This window comes from Citrus clementina, unplaced genomic scaffold, assembly GCF_000493195.1.
Source record: "Citrus clementina cultivar Clemenules unplaced genomic scaffold, Citrus_clementina_v1.0 scaffold_5, whole genome shotgun sequence".
Lineage (NCBI taxonomy): Eukaryota > Viridiplantae > Streptophyta > Magnoliopsida > Sapindales > Rutaceae > Citrus > Citrus x clementina.
In genome coordinates, this window is record NW_006262201.1 from 25,426,970 (window position 1) to 25,443,836 (window position 16,867).

A 16,867-nucleotide genomic window follows, 5' to 3' on the forward strand; every position below is an offset into this window, starting at 1 on the left:
TTTTTTGATTAATTGAATCTCTAATACTCTTACCCTATTCTAAAATTTGTAGGTTGCTTCAGAAAAAAAGGGTATTTCTCACTCATCTTCAATCCTCAAGCACAATTAGATTAAAAGCAAATCTAATAAAATAACAAACAAATTAACAAAAAAAAGAAAAAGAAAAAAAACAATGTTGATCTTGAGACAATTGATACTTAAACAGAGAATTCTTTGTTCTTTTTTTACTCCCCCTGGCTCGAGGATTAGAGTCTTTCTTTGCTATTAACAGAGAGGTTTTAAGGGTCCGAATAAAAACCCGCGCTTTTTTTAAAAACTTCTTTTTTTTTTTTTATTGGGGAAGATAGATTCAAATTAACCAAAGCTAGTAATAAGAACACAGGCCTTACAAATGAACAATAACTTACAACTCAAGCAACATAAATAATAAGATTAAGACAAACATGAGATTTTTTTCTTCGAAAGTAGATGGAAATCAAGTAAGAACAGCTATTAAAAGAAATTACTAGAGAATTTAGAACATGTGTACCTCTTTAATTATTTGGGATCAGAGAGTTGATGAGCTCTCTATTCGCCTTGAATATTAAGAACTGGTATTAAAAGAAATTATGAAGAACAATTTTAGTGAGCGATAGATCACTGTTAACTTCAGAGGAATTTGTGAGTAAAAAGCTGAAAAGAGCCGTAATAATGAATTACAAAAGAAGAAGACTTAATCAAGCACCCCTTTTATACCCGATTTTTAAGATTTAGTCTTGAAGTTCACAATCAAGAACAAAGACGAAGCTTTAATAAAGCATGCAGTGAGATACAAGAAATGGATCGGGCAAAATACCTTACGAAGCGTTTCATATTTTCTAATGAAATAATTAAGTTGAAGTTTTCGACGAATAAATACTTGTTGTGCTTGAATAATTTTGGCATATACGTTACTTGTATCCTGCGAAATTGAAAAGCACATTGGTTTATTAGAGCTTATTAGGAGGGAAAAGCTTTGTAAGATACCTGATAAAAGATAAAGTAAAAGCTTGAATGAAGAATGACATTTTAGAAAGAAACTAAAGTGCAATCATCAAAGTGGGATCAATAGTGACTTGATATTTCAATTGTTCTGTCCACAAATGATGCTTCGTTATTACTAATTCCAGATGGACATTATTAGAAAATGATCTTATGTTTAACAGAAAAATAAAAACTCGTCATCATACAAAACAGCGTGAAGAAATCTTCAATTTGATTATTATAAAATAATAAGTTTCATTACTAGATTATGCGGACATTAATGTTAGAGATTTGATCAGATTATCATATAATTTACTAAACGCTTTGAGAAGAACAATAATTAATTTTTAAAAAATTGAAAAATAAATTAAATAAAGAGTACACGCAAATAATGTTACTTCCAATCACCAAACTGAAAAACAGGGGAATGATAACAGACGAGTCCCTGATTATCCTCTCTCTCTCTCTCTCTTTTTCAATCTCTCTCTTTGATATCCATATCTGAGCATCAGAGCTTGACATCTTTGATAAATAAATATGCTTACTGGTACTGTTTTTGCATATGTCTTTCACAAAATCATTGTATACGCTTACATAGAGAAGAAGATTCAGATAACTTTCAAAATCTGAATCCGCCTGATGGACAGGCTTGACCACACAGCCCCGAGACAAGGAAGTCCAAGCAACTAATCTAAACCGTTCTCCTTTATTAGCTAGATTTAGTATTTGGGTTCTTTATGTAAAACGACACTATGATCTTGAAATTTTGATTTAATTAATAAATAGTTAAATTCTTAATGTTTCAGGAGTAGATACATAGACTCTCTTCTAATTTTAGTCATTACAAACAATGCCATTGTGCGGTTATACTATTGCTTCTTTTATGAAACCATTCTCACCATCACATAGATCTTGGCATATAGAGTCTCATAATGTCATCAAATAATTTTTTTTTTTTTTAAAAACATAAAATATGATACATGTATTCATTTTTTTTCAAATTAGGGTGTATTATTCTTAAAACTTAAGTGTTCTACTTATAAATATCTTGAAGGTGTGAGTGTTTTCTTTTCGTAAACAAACCGTAAAAGAAAAAGAGGAACAATAATTTTTTACTTATCCTTAGAGATAAGATTCAATCGGGATGTGAGTAAGTGTGTTTTTCTTTTTTTATTATGCTAAATTATCGAGTCACAAAGCATATTGATTCAAAAGTATAACTTTATACTGATGATAGATAATTTCAAAACAATGGAATGAAAACAGAGGAGCTCCCCCCTCCCCCACCCCAATCCCCGCCCCCCCCCCCCCCCCCCCCCAAAAAAAAGTTCTTCTTCTTTTATATATTTTTCTTGGAATTTTAGGTAAAAGAAAAAAAAAACTGAGATTGATTTCAAGGGAACAGGTGGATAATAACTAAAATACTTATTTTTATATATTTGATATGTGCGCTCACTATTAATAGAACTTATTAGATACTACAACTTAAATAACTTCCCATGGTTGATTGAGGGTATGTTTGAGATTTCCTTTACTTTCCAAGAATTAATTTCTACCTTGATTCTGAACAAAAAAATAATTTTACAAATAATCTATTAGGGTGTTTGGTAAATGATGATTATTTGACAATCAATTTTTAAACGGTTTACTATACAAATCTGGTAAATGAAAATTAAAAGTGTAAAATGTTCATGTACAATGACAAAAATGTACTTGTTTACTTGTTTGTAATTTATTTAGAATATTATTATTTAAATCTTTTTTTATTTACAAGATTTTTTAAGAGCATATTCTATTTTCTTTATTACATATTTAAATAATTTTTTATTAACTATTTTAATTTGCAATAAAATTAACTTCAATATCTTTTTAACTAAAAAATTTGTTATGTAGTTCGTGATATAACAAATACTAACATATCATTAGTTTGATTAATAAATTAAGTGCAAAAAAGAAAATGCAAAAATTTAATCTTTATATAAACTTTTATGTACATAAAATCATTGTAATCAAACTAGTTCATAGAAATATAATATTATATACATGTGTGTAAAAAAAAAAAACATATGACCATAATATTATCCACTCATTAAACTTGCTGCACTATTATTTCTCAATCTCTCCATCTCTCGACCTTCAAGAACATTACTACCATAATCTTCTTCTTCTTGAATCCAACCTCTATTTCCTCATCATCAACAATGCGACCAATTTGCCTTGATAGCCTTTCAACTAGAATAGAGTTGGCAGTAGATATTTTAGTACTCTCAAACTATGCCCAAACAGGGTCACCAGTGATTGTTGTATTAAAAGACATTCTATTTAATTTTCCTCTGACTCTGGGTCGATACCTTTTATGCAAAATCTATTTACTTAAGGAATTTTCTACACATGTCGATATCATATTAAAGTGAATTCAGATCCTATATTATTGACATTAAAATTTAGCCGAATAGTAAAAAATTTCCCTTTTTGTTTGTCACACAACCATATAGTCCCATTTTTGGTTATAAGCTCACAATATGTAAGGGAAATGAAGATCTATTAAAACTTTCCCATAATATTAAACATTAAACAATATCAACATTTTGTGCATATGGTGCCTCATCAACAATTTGATGTTCATTTTGTTGCTCGGAGGAATATGACTACCTATTAATTAATTAGCAAGAATTGCGTTGCGAGTCCATGTTTTTGTCGTTTGGATGGAGGATGTGCCATCTTTTTATTGTAGATGCTTTGTAAGGCTTTTGATTTAATGATTTAATGCAGTCAATTAACAAAAGCTTACATATATTATTATGTAGTTGCTGAGATGTCTGTTCTTGATAAAGTCGATTTATTTACACCCAAGCCAACGGAATCAAAGCCTTTTCGTTAATAATATACACGGTAATTGTTTTTGTTAAATTGATTTCTGGCTAACAAGATATTTGAAAGCATTTAGGTAGCGTTTACATTTTGCGTTGGAGTGAGAATCGTGAGAAATGAGAATCCTGGGATTAGGAGTGTGGAGTGGGAGTCGAAGTATGTTGTTTACTTACACTGAAATGGAAGTATGGAATTGAAATCAGAATCCAATTTATTTGTTTACATTGTCTTAGATTGTGAGTAATGATTTTAAATTACAGCTTTACTCTTAAAGAATTATAGTTATTAATTACAAAATTAATAAAAATTATATTTTTAAATTAATAATAATTATTAATATTCTTAACTATGTAAATCACAATTATTTTATTAATTTTAATTTTAATTATATAAATAAAAAATTATTAATAACAACAATACAAATGAAACATTATTATTGATAATATAGTACAAAATTAATTTTTTTAGAATAAAATATTTATTATTATTAATTACTAATATTAAATAAATATAATAGTATTATTTTTAAATAAGTATAATAATATTATATTTTCAAATAAAAATAGAATATAGTAATATTATTAATTCTTTATGAATATAATGATATTATTTTTAAGTAATTTTAACTTAGAATCAATGTAAATTATTATTTTTAACCAAAAAATTAATATTATTTTAAATATGTTTAATATTATTATTTTTAATAAATTTAATTTATAAAATAATAAAATATTATTATTTAAATAAATATGATTTTACTTATTTTATTAAATTTAATAAAATAAATATGTTTAATATTATTATTTTTAATAAATGTAATTTATAAAATAAAATAATAATATAAGTTAAATAAATATGATATTATTTATTTTATTTTATTAAATATAAGGGTGAAAAAGGAAGAGAGGCGAGTGAATTTCCACTCCCACCTTCCTCCATGGGAGTGGGAATCTCACTCCCCCACTCCAAAATTAGGTGGGATCCACGGAGTGGAATTCTCACTTCCCCTTTGAAAATTGTAAGTAAACACTGGAGTAAGAGGAATCCACACTCCTCACTCTCACTCCAAAAAGTAAACACTATATTAAAGAAGTCATTGACTTATAAGAAAGCCATGATTAAATACACGGCGAAGCATGTGAGCTCGTTTTTCAATTTCTTTGATCACTCATAAGTAGGGGTGGGCAAAATCGGATTCGGATTGGGTTCGGGTTGATTTGATCAATTTCGGATCAATCGGGTTGGGGAAAAAATCATCCGAACTCAATCCGAATTATTAACCCGATCCAATCCGATCCGAATATAATTCGGATCGGATTGGATCGAAAATTCGGATTAATTCGGATTAGATTCAGATTTAAAAGCATTCGGGTTATATATCCATTCTATATTTCTGGGTTAATTTCAGAAGCAATCAAGTAAAACAATCAACCTTTTCTCAAGATATAGTTTTGTTTTAAGCTTTTTAAATTAAATTATTTAAAACAATATAGTCAATACCACCAAAAACTTGGTGACAGTGAATGTGGAGGTGAATTTAGTTGTAGCAGTTGTGGTAACCGGTGAAGCTAGTGGCAGCAAGCGGTAGCAGTCGAGGTGTAGTAGATTCCATCGGCACGTTGCGGTTGCAGCGATGGCTTAGCTTTGAACGATCGCGTCGGTGACTGATGGCTGCTGGTTCACGCAGTTGCATCTCCGATTTGCTGGCTGCTGCTTCTTGCGGTTGCATCTCCGATCTGCTCGCCGCTGCTTCGCTGACATCTCCGATCTCCGATGGTTTGGCTTCGCACGATCACATCGGTGATTGCTGGCTGCTGGTTCGCGGCTTCGCGCGGCCGCATCTCCGGTCTGCTGGTTGCTGCTTCTTGCGGTTGTATCTCCAATCTGTTGGCTGCTGCTTCGTTGTTTGGCATCTCAACATTTCCGATCTCCGAGGCCAAACCTCTATTTGTGTGTGACCGTGTGTGATGTGAGTGTGTGTGTGTGCACTTACAGATTATTTTAATTTAGATCTAAGATTTGCTTTTTGTGTGGTGTGAATCCGATTTTGTTGTGTTTGCCACTTTGTTAGTTTGTTACACAGTTTTTTTTTTAAGCCAACCCGATCGGGTTTTCGGATCGGATCGGGTTTCATCCGATCCGATCATGATCCGATCGGGTTGGCAAAGTTACATCCGATTGGATTTTGTTAACAATCCGATCCGATCTGAACCCGATATTTTTTGGGTCAGATCGGATCGGATCGGGTCGGATATTTTGCCCAACCCTACTCATAAGCTTTTCTATACCACTCACTATATCATCCTTTTAAGTCAATTTCGACTGATCATCAGAGATCATGCACCCCACCTTGAGATGATTGATCACCAATTTGGCATTGTAACGTTGATCACCTCTAATTGCCCATGCTAAAATTGAGACCCCACAGCCAATTGCTTCTACAGTTGAATTTTATCCACAGTGAGATAAAAATCCACCTATTAATTGATAACTCGGCATCAATAATTGTGGTGCCATTCCATCTATTATCAAACCCTTTTTACCGGCTTTACTATCTAAACCACTATGAAAATAAGCTGGTTAAATGACGTGGAGGATCCAATCTATTTACATCAGTTTGAATTACCTAAATAATCGGTGGATTTGATGCTTCTAAATCATTGGCTAATGTTGAATAATCATTTAAGGTGGGACCCATTTCGGTACCAAATGACATGTATAACACTGATCCACATGATTTCAAATCTAACCATTGAATGATCTCATCTTTGGTCATGTTAGAACTCCGCCGGTTGGTTCTCATCTCACAATCACGAAGCACTGAACCGGTCGATTTGTAAAATTGTTCAGGTAACAATGGGCCCACTCCCCACACTAGCATCAACACCATCGATCCCTCCACTTGCTTCATCCAGTGTGGTTGATCACTCGGTTCTGATGGACCTATTTTCTCTGAACCGGGTGCACCTCACAAAGGTTGTGGGCCACCAGGAAGGGACCCGTGAGGCCTGCGTTTAAGATCTGATTGGAATAAAGCAACATCCTTGGGTAACCCAAGAAGTAAATGGGCCTCTCCCGGTTTGGCATCCTGGATGCGAGCCTGCCACATGGCACACTCCACAGCTGCTGAGCAAGCATCAGAAGTGAAGAACCCAACAATGGGAACTTCAAAATTCTTGAAAACATCAGCCGTCCAGCCCATCATAACGCCGATGACTACGCAAACAGGTCGGCTTTCGGGTTCCGGGTTGAAAGGAGGTTTCGAAGACCCTGAAGCATTTGGTTGTGCATGACAACATGGAGGTAAGAAGGAGGCGATGGTAGTAGTGGAGATGAGGAGGGTATTTCGGTAATTTCACATAGAGGGTATTGGTGAAGAGAGGAAGGGGTGATGCTGGTGGTGGAAACGTGAGAGGGAATAATGAGGGTAGATTTGTAATTACGAGAAGCAATTTGCTTGCATAATTCAATGCATGGAAACAGATGTCCCTGACCGAAGAACGGGACAATCCAAATCTCAGCCTCAGCAGCATTCGCAACAGAGCTTGACATCTTTTATGAATTATTTGAGACTTAATTGTTATTGACTGCTTTTGCCATCTTTCATAAAACATTCTTTGTTATATATTCAAGTAAATAAATTTATCGTTTAAAATTAATTTTTCATGTGGTAAAAGCAATACTAAATATGGGGTGGAGAGAATAATTTGTAGGGCATACCCCCACCATTTATTTAATTTCATTAAAAAAGAAAGAAAAGAAATAAAGGCTTGTTCAACATTCAATTAAAATTAACAATTCCATGATAAAATTACTTGAGAATAAAAATTTTTAAAAAAAAAGTAACTCAAAAACGAGGAATTTTTGAGTAACTGAAGAACCATAGATGTTTTTTGGTCATGAGCAATTTTTGAGTTGACACAGAACTTGTATAAAAAAAATAGTTTTGAAAACTTCTTTTCTTTTTTCGTAAATATAGATATAAAATTTTAAAATCACCAAACACAAAACCAGGAAAATGGAAGGAGAGCCCCTGTTTCTCCTATGTTGCAAGCACAAATTCGGTTTCTAAAGTTGTACCTTCTAAATGCACCATTTGTATTGCTTTGTCTCCACTTGAGCTAACGGAATTTGATGAAAACAAAATAATTGAACGATAGGGATAAATATCAAAGAAGGAGCTTACATGCCCTATATATTCTCTTTGGATGAATAACGAAGGTGAGCTTTCAAAGTACAGAGATTTACATGTTTTAATTGTCATTTACATTGCTGCATGCTAATTGCTTGATAAAATACCGCAACAAATACGCATTCTCGATTTCTTATAAATTTATTTTCTTACTCTGAAAAAAATTGAATGTTTAGAGAATTTTGAAGGTTTTGGTGTATGCATTAATATTTTGATTCTATTTATGTTGTTTAACTAATGAAGATGATACATCTAGCCTCTTTTTGCCCCTTGTTGTTTTTATTCTTGTGCTTTATATACGGTTCAAGTGTGATACACTTTAGTTTTTCTCAAGTGTTTGTTAGTATTTCCCGAAGCAAAATTTGTCACAGACTTTTAGTTCAAAAGTTGAAATCATAACTAACATACTTCGATTTTTTATTTTCCTTTTTTCTTCGGTATCTTTCTATATGGCATTGCTTGAGAAATTGGTGTACTTAGATCGTAATATTCTGTAGAAATAAGCCAATATTTCATTATGTACATTGTTTAATATGATAAGTATTGTATGGAAGTTTTACAGATAAGCTCCTTATATATTATGCATTATGTTTTTATCATATTGTTGCTTGGAACTTTGAAGGATTAGCCACAGGGCTTTAGTCCTACATGGACATTTTATATTTAACAGCTGGTTAGGCATTTTATTTGATGTTATTTGGACTTGTAGGTGTTAAAAGTTTTGTTCAGTAATTTTATAATTCAGATTCCCATTGTGAAAAGATAGCAATTTTTATTGTGGGTCAGATTCTGTCAACTGATATTTAGCTAAAATATCTCACTAACCCCTATTGGTTAGGTGTTTTTTTTAATTCACATACTTGATTTTTATTTTCTTTTTATCTGTGGAATCACATGTATCATTCATAAGAAACAAGCTATTATATAATCTATTCTTTAGATCCATTTATATGTAGTGGGCACTCTGATTTCTATTATTTGAATTTTTTGCTACTGTTACTACTCTTTCGGCCCTTCAAATAGGGGTTAACAGAAAGGGTGAGTATATTAATACAAATTCAAACTTTCTTTTTCTAATTTTATCCAAAATAACCTACTATATTATTTTAATTTCCAACTTTTGTCATAGTCTAATGGGCAGTTGTCTTGTCATTATTTGGTTTTAGGTAAGAAGAGAGAAAGTTAGTGAGAGGATGAAAATTTTGCAAAAACTTGTTCATAGCTATGGTAATTAAGTAATTTGAGTTCTTTTTTTTTGTTATTGTTTTTTATTCACTTTTTCCTGTCTTAAAACAAATAACGAGTTTTTGTGTTTTTAATATTTCTTATAAACTTCATGTTGTTTGGTATAAAATTAGGTAATTGGAAAGGTCTCATGTTGGATGAAATTATCAATTATGTGCAGTCCCTACAAAATCAAGTGGTCGTCAATGTGTCAGCATCACTTTCTTCTTCAGATGTTACTTGTTTTTCACATTTATTTTTCTCTCAGTCCTTTTTAAAAGAACATACACACACATACTATGTAGAGTGACCTTTTTTAATGAGGAATCTGTCATTTTAATAAAATGAAGAATAAACTAAAAGGTAGAAGTACACGAACTCTAATGCAATATACCTTTTCTGTTCTTTTACCTTTACTATAAGATAGGGAATGATATAAAACTGTTCGATAATAGTAAGTGAAATAATTAAAAGGCTACTGTTCTAGCTCATTTAATATATCAAACTTTTCTAGCTCATTTAATATATCAAACTGCTCGATAATTGAATTGGCCTAGTTAAACATAATTTTCAGATAATCTTTTTAATGGTTTATTTATTAATATTTTGTTTCTTTCCAGTATGAACACTTTGTTTTGACACGTGGTTAACAACCTTCAACGAACTCGGAACAACCTTCATCACATGCTTTCTCACGTGGTTACTTAAACTGATATGTTAAACGTGCTCCATCCACGCCGTTTCCACTAAATCATTTTCTGTTAAGAATCAGCTGAGCAGCGCGTGAGCTAATGAAGTTTTTCGTATTGAACTCAACTCTGCTATTTTCCCAAAGCTGGAAAGCAGAAACATCATCCCTTTGGTTTTATTTCACCTCAACCTTTTTCTGATCCCATTTTCATTGTAATTTCTCATTTACTTTGAGTGAAAGTCATTGTTGCTTTCGAACGAGGTTTTGCAACTAAAAAGGAAAATGGGGCGGCTACAATACATGCGTGCATCTGATACATGCACAAAAACTGACCATTGGATTAAATGGAGTGATCTAATGGCTGAGATTTGTTTCATTATTAAGCAATAAAAAAATTTGAAACAACCAGAAACCTGTAAAACCGGTCATTTGGTTTAAGGTAAAAATATATAAATGAAAAAAAAAAAAAAAAACCCACCACTCCCTCGCCTCACCTCTCTTCTTTTGGGTTTAGTATTGCTGCTTTTAACATAATTGACCTATGGCCCAAATCATTTCTATAGGGCGAAGCATATGAATGATACATATTATCTTTTTTTGGCCTTATGTCTTGTTATTTGCAGTGTGATTTGGTCTAGCTTAAGAGCTTAAGCTTGCAGGTTGGATTTGTCTGACAGGGAACAATTTAATTTGTTCATCGTGATGTTTATATCCATTTTGTACTACTATCAATTTCAATCATGCCTAATTTTTATATGTATTTCTCGTGGACTCTCAGGTTCAGTGCACAAGAGGATGAAGACGATGGACACCCAAATTTGATGTGGAGAACAACTATTGCAAATGGTCCTTGATTTACTTCTCCAATTGACTTGAATTGGTTTGACGCAATTTATACTGTATTTTTGTCATCTTTGTATGACTTGCACGTCGTCCTGATTTGGTACATGACTGGACACAGGAATTGGACTCATATTTTTCAAACCAGAATGCCAACAATCAAGCATTTTCTTTTGAAAGCACTGGCGTCTTCTTCAATGCCAAAAAGGTTAGAGATTTTCTGTATCCTGTTTTGTATTTGATCAGTTTAGCATGTGGGTGGCAATCAAGAAAAGTTATTATAACATTTTTGTGTTCCCGAAAAACTGCTGATGATGTGTGACTTCTTTTTATTTGTATTCTTTCTTTTTCTTTTCTCCCCAACAGTATTATGCATTTCGAAGAGCTTCTTGAAGTTGATTACCATGTATGCCACTTTCTTTACTCTATGCTCAGGATGTGATTTTGCCAAGCATTAAAATGGTTTAGGTCAGAACCATCATCTAAAGTTTACTTAAAGTTGACGGATTAATTCCTTTTAATAATGGTCTAGTTAATTTTACTATACTCATAAAACTATTCTTATTCTGATAATGCCACAAATGTTATGATGTTTTCTTCAGCTAATGATCTTCTATCAGGACTAGTTAGAAATCAAATGCTTAAAACACCGATTGAATGAATAATGCAGAAGTTTAAACAGTATCTAATTGAAAATTGCATGAAACATGAAACATCAATTCAAGTCCTTCCTTAAACAAAGAATGCATCAAACAAATCCAAAGTGTCTTGCATGTCTATAGCATGACAAAAAAGTTGTAAATGCGTTTAGAACCAAATTATTCAAGTACAGGAGAACGAGCAAGTTGAATCATGTACACGAGATTGGCCTGGTTCGAGATAGCTTCTTCACTGTACCTGAAGGGTTGGCTCAATCTTTTCTTTAGAATTCTGCACATTTTGTAATTACTCGTGTAAGCAAGCATACATTACAACTCTTGTACACAAACAATATTGTATAAACTAATGCGACATAATATGATTGGTTAAACAAAAACATTACATAGCCCTCATAATTTATTTATTTATTTATTATTATATATTTTCAGTCAACCAATCATATTATATTACATTAGTTTCTATAAAATAATTTTCTAAATAGCACCAAAACTTAATTGATACTCACCATTTCATTGAACAATTTTTTTATGGTGTCATTGAGGTTGCCTTCCCAACATCCTTCATCATCATCATCTTCTTCATCATCATCTTTTTCTTCTTCGGTGACGTTCACTTTGTTTAGCATTGGTGTGTCTAAGACTCCTTGAGAGAAGATCATCATTTTTGGACACTCTCTCACAACTACTTGTTTCAAGGACGGGAATTCAAGAGCGTAATTACCTAAACAAAAGCTTGTTAGGCTTGGCAAACAATCAAGTCCCAAGTACTTTAATTCCTTGAAAACAATGCAATCTTTCGCTTCTTCTGCAACCGGCGACTGTATGATTTCTTCCATCATTTTGCAATCAACTATCTTCATTCTTCCGAGATTCACTAGATTTTTAGATGCTGAGAGCGTCAACACATTTATCAACCCGTGACACTTCGATACTTGTAGTCCCCACAGATTTTCCAAATGCCACGAAGGTGGTACTAATTTTTGCAACTTACTACATTCCGATATTTCTAGCCTTTTCAAGTTTGCAAACGCTTTGTTGGATTCGTCATTTTCCTTCCAGAGATGCTGCACTTTGTGTAATCTAGATAGCTTTAACTCCTTCAATTGAGGGAATGTAAGCTGAAAATCAACAAAATTAAGTTGTAAATGAAAGTATGTATCCAATCTCTGCAGTCTTCCCCTGCATATTTTATGGACAAGATTAATCACGGCATTTTATATTTTATTTCCAAATTAGTATGCTTTGCAGTAGGATCCCAAATATAAGTATCAAATCGATTACCCTTTGAAACACATAAATGAAATCTGATACTAAATCCAATATGAATTAGCTAGGAAAACAGAGATGCGACAAGCATAATTGATATAGTTCATCACCTCATGTTACCAGTCATCGAAATAATTTAAGACATTTTTTTAATTCATACTATAAAGTTAGTTCATAACTGTAGTTGTATTGTTAATTCATATATGAATCAAGATGACATGCAAAAAGATGAGTCATAAAATTTGATTTGATTCTAATGAAATTACATCTGTGCGAACAAAAGTGAAGGGGAAAATAATAATAATAATAATAATAATAATAATAATCACCTTTTCATCGAAGAGGGGTTGTACTTGATGAGCCAGCAAAAAGTTCTCTTCTGATGTTAATTTTTGAGGTTCCTTGTTATTTGTTGTCACATGCACTACAGAGTTGGATATGAATGTTTCCATATCAGGGCAATTCTCAATAGTTAGATTCTCCAACTCAGACAGTTCAATTATATTCCCAGTGAAGTTGCAGAATCTTTTGAGTTTTGGAAGATCAATGAGCCTTAGTCTGTTAAGCCTAGGAAACCGGGGGCCTATATGTTCTTCCTTAGCATTTAGCTCTTCTAAATGAAGCACCTCTTCTATTAAATCACAATTCCTCACTTCCAGGCATCTCAAATTGTTCAAGCAACGTAGCAGATTGGTAGGAATAGCACTCGACATATTCGTGCAGTCATCCACAGCCAGTTGTCGTAAATTGTTGAAGAAGCTGACAGGCACTGCTTGGCCGTGCCATATTTCTCTCAAGCGTGGAAAATGTGAGAGTTGCAAATGCTCTATGTCACGGAATCCAATCTGCATAAACCAAAACAATTGCACTGGATATATATAAATTTCTTTTTTTGAAAGGCATTAGATATATATATACATTAAACTTACATGTTTTGTGCTTTAACTTCTAAAAATATATTTACAACGCAGGTGTATATGTTTAAATGTGGTATAGTGGAATTAAGCTTATTGCCATTACTTCGTAATGGTGTTCGTAACACCATTACTTCGTAAAGTGAATCGATTAACACATACCATTACTTCGTAACACTTTTGTATAGTGGAATTAAGCTTATTGCCTTCCCAATGGTGTTCACCCTCTTCCCTTTCAGTCACTTGCACTACGTATAGCTTTGGTGTGGATGAGATTCCCCGAGAAAAAGTCTTCATGTTCGGACAATGTGTCATAGAAACTTGTTCCAATGATGGGAATTCAAGAGTGTAATTCTCCAAACAAAAGCTGGTAAGCCTTGGTAAATCATCAAGTTCCAAAAGTTTTAATTCGTTGAAAGCAATACGATTCTCCTTCGCTTCTTCTCCAACATGTCCTATGATTTCTTCTATTTTTGCACAGTCTGATACATCAAGATTCACTAGACTATTGGGAATTCCAACCTGAAAATAAAGAGTAGCATTCAACTAGATTCAAAGTATGTCAAAATCATACAATTGTTTTATGAAAAATAACAAACCATGAATGTCTACTAGATATTTTTTGTTAAAGAAAAAAAAGAAAAAATAAAAATAAATAAATAGAAGTCCAGAAAAACAAAGATAATGAAAATGCATTTACACTATTTAGTATTAGGAACGGAGAAAGAATTTCAGGTAATTTTTAAATATTCTAAATTCATTTTTCATCTCGATGCTAGTTTTTTAAAATTTTTAATTTTCAAACATGCCTATTTTTAAAATAACTAAACTAAAACGCTGTATTTCCCTTTTTTTTTTTTTCCCGATATTCATGCTTTTAAAAATGGAAAACATTTCTGGAAAACACTTCCCAACGCCATCAACATGGGACTGTTATAGAGTGAATATTTGAGGAATTTTTTAATCAACGGTCGATTCAAAATGACCATCATGAATTTGTGCTTAATCAATGGCGTAATCAATTCATAACTAAACTAGAGATATTAACTACATTTGAACACTTTTCTTTATTTTTTTTTAAATCGAAATTTGAAGACCCAAGGAAAAGAGAAATATATATGAATTTGTGAGCTTAAAAGCTGAGTAACTAAGTATCTTTTAATTTCTAAAAATCTTATTTATTAGGATTTAAGGAAAAAAACAATTAAATTGAATTATATTATGCTGTTAAATCGTGTTTAAAACAATTATATCGTTGACTTTAATGCGGGTGAACCTATAAATTAGATTGACAATGCAGAGTTCAGAATGGTGATTTGAAGTACACTACTTTTTTGCCCTCCTGATGTTTGAAGTAAAATACTTGCAATAAATAATTTGTGAATGAAAATTATTTGTAAACACAAAAATGATTAAAATAATTGTTGAATGTTACTTGAAATAAAAATTCAAAATGAATATAGCAATCTTACCAATGGAGGAAAAATATTCAGTAGATTATTACACCCAGATATCTTCAATTTTTTCAATTTGCTAAAAGACTTCGAAGCAAGCTGGTGGTGCCATATTTTTCTCAACTTATCCGCCTCACTAATATGTAATACCTCCAGACTTGGGAGTCGTACCTGAAGTTAAAAATTCAATGCAATTAGAGATGTATATTAATTAAATTTGAAGACTCAACGAAAAGAGAATTTAAAAATTCAATGAAAAAAAACCTTTTCATCAAAGAGGGATTGAGGTTGCATTTCAGTGTGAATGACGTCTTCTGGTGAGGCAAAGCTACTTAGTTTTGGAAGCCAATGGAGCGACAGGTAGTGTAGTTTGGGAAAAACCTTAAATTCATCTCTTCCTCCTAACGTCGTGGTGTTGACTACCCCTTCAATTGACCGGCAATTACGAATCTCAAGATGTTGGAGTTGCCCAAGACTATTAACCATAGAATATGAAAACAAATACTTCAGACGATGACAACTCCACACGGTCACTTTTGTTAAATTTTGACAACAATATATTCCCTGAAATTGATCGGACCATAATTTTTTTATATTTGTTAAACTGACAAGTTCCAGTTCCTCCAAGCGTGGAAAAGTAACCTGCAAAGAAAAACCATACATTTTTGTTCCTTCAACTACAACTTCTAATATAATATTCTTTCGATGATTGAAGATCAATCGTGATAATATATTAATTAATTAATTATTAAACAGAAAATTATTACCTGGTGAACAGGATCATCCTCTGCATTGATTTCTATGAATCCCTGAGTTGTTGTTGGTTTCTCCATGTCGGGCCCTATAAATGAACCAAAACAATATATAATAAACATCCGTTGTTTTTTTCCCCAAAAAAAGAAAAAGAAAAAAAGAAAGAGTCAATGTCAATAATCCTACCAATAATTAATTTCAACACTTACCAATAATCATTTTCAAATCATCGCAGTCTTCCACTTTTACTTTTTGAAGCCGCAATAGGTTTTTGGCCATAGAGAATGAGAAGAGATACTTCAATTTTCGACAGGAATCTACGTTTATAATCCTTAAGTTGCTGAAGGATTGATCTTCTCTGAGTTGGCTGTAGCATATCGTCTCCAAATTAGTTAAAAACATAAGAGACAATGCCTCCAGCAAGGGAAAGACTTCGCAACGAACCCTAACTGAACCGACAATATGTAAAATCTCAGAACAGTCTGTTACGAGAAGACGCTTCAATCGTGGAAAACCTTCCCCATCGTCTAATTCATGAACAACACTTTGAACACCCTCCAATGTTTCTAGCCAGAGATCTTCAGTTCTCTGCAGCAACATTTTTGTCCCATCATTCTCCTGAAGAATGCTAACTTTTTTTATCCCCTTGAGCATCATCAATCTTGATGCTTCAGATTTGACGAGCAATGGGTCAAACTCATCTTCGGGCCCATCTCCTATACGTATCTTATATCTTTGCAATTCCACAGAGACAAAATCCGGCGGCAGAATTTCGGCATCCGGAACTTCTATCTCCAAAGTAGTTAGCTCTGTCAACCTCTCCAATTCGACAAGACTGGCATTACTTCCTCCTTCAACCTTCTCCCACCCTGAAAAACCGTTACCCATATACAATTCTTCTAATTGAGAAAAATTTTTGGATATGACATTTCGGTGCTATTCACCTTCAAGCCCACCAAACAATTGCTCTCAAATCTAGGAAATTGGTAACCGCGGCCAAT

At 32.7% G+C, this 16,867-nt stretch overlaps 1 pseudogene; it reads right to left on the reverse strand.

Annotated features, from left to right (window-relative positions):
- Window positions 1–11,690: 11,690 nt before the first annotated feature.
- Window positions 11,691–16,867, reverse strand: part of LOC112098532 — a 9,602-nt pseudogene continuing 4,425 nt past the window's right edge.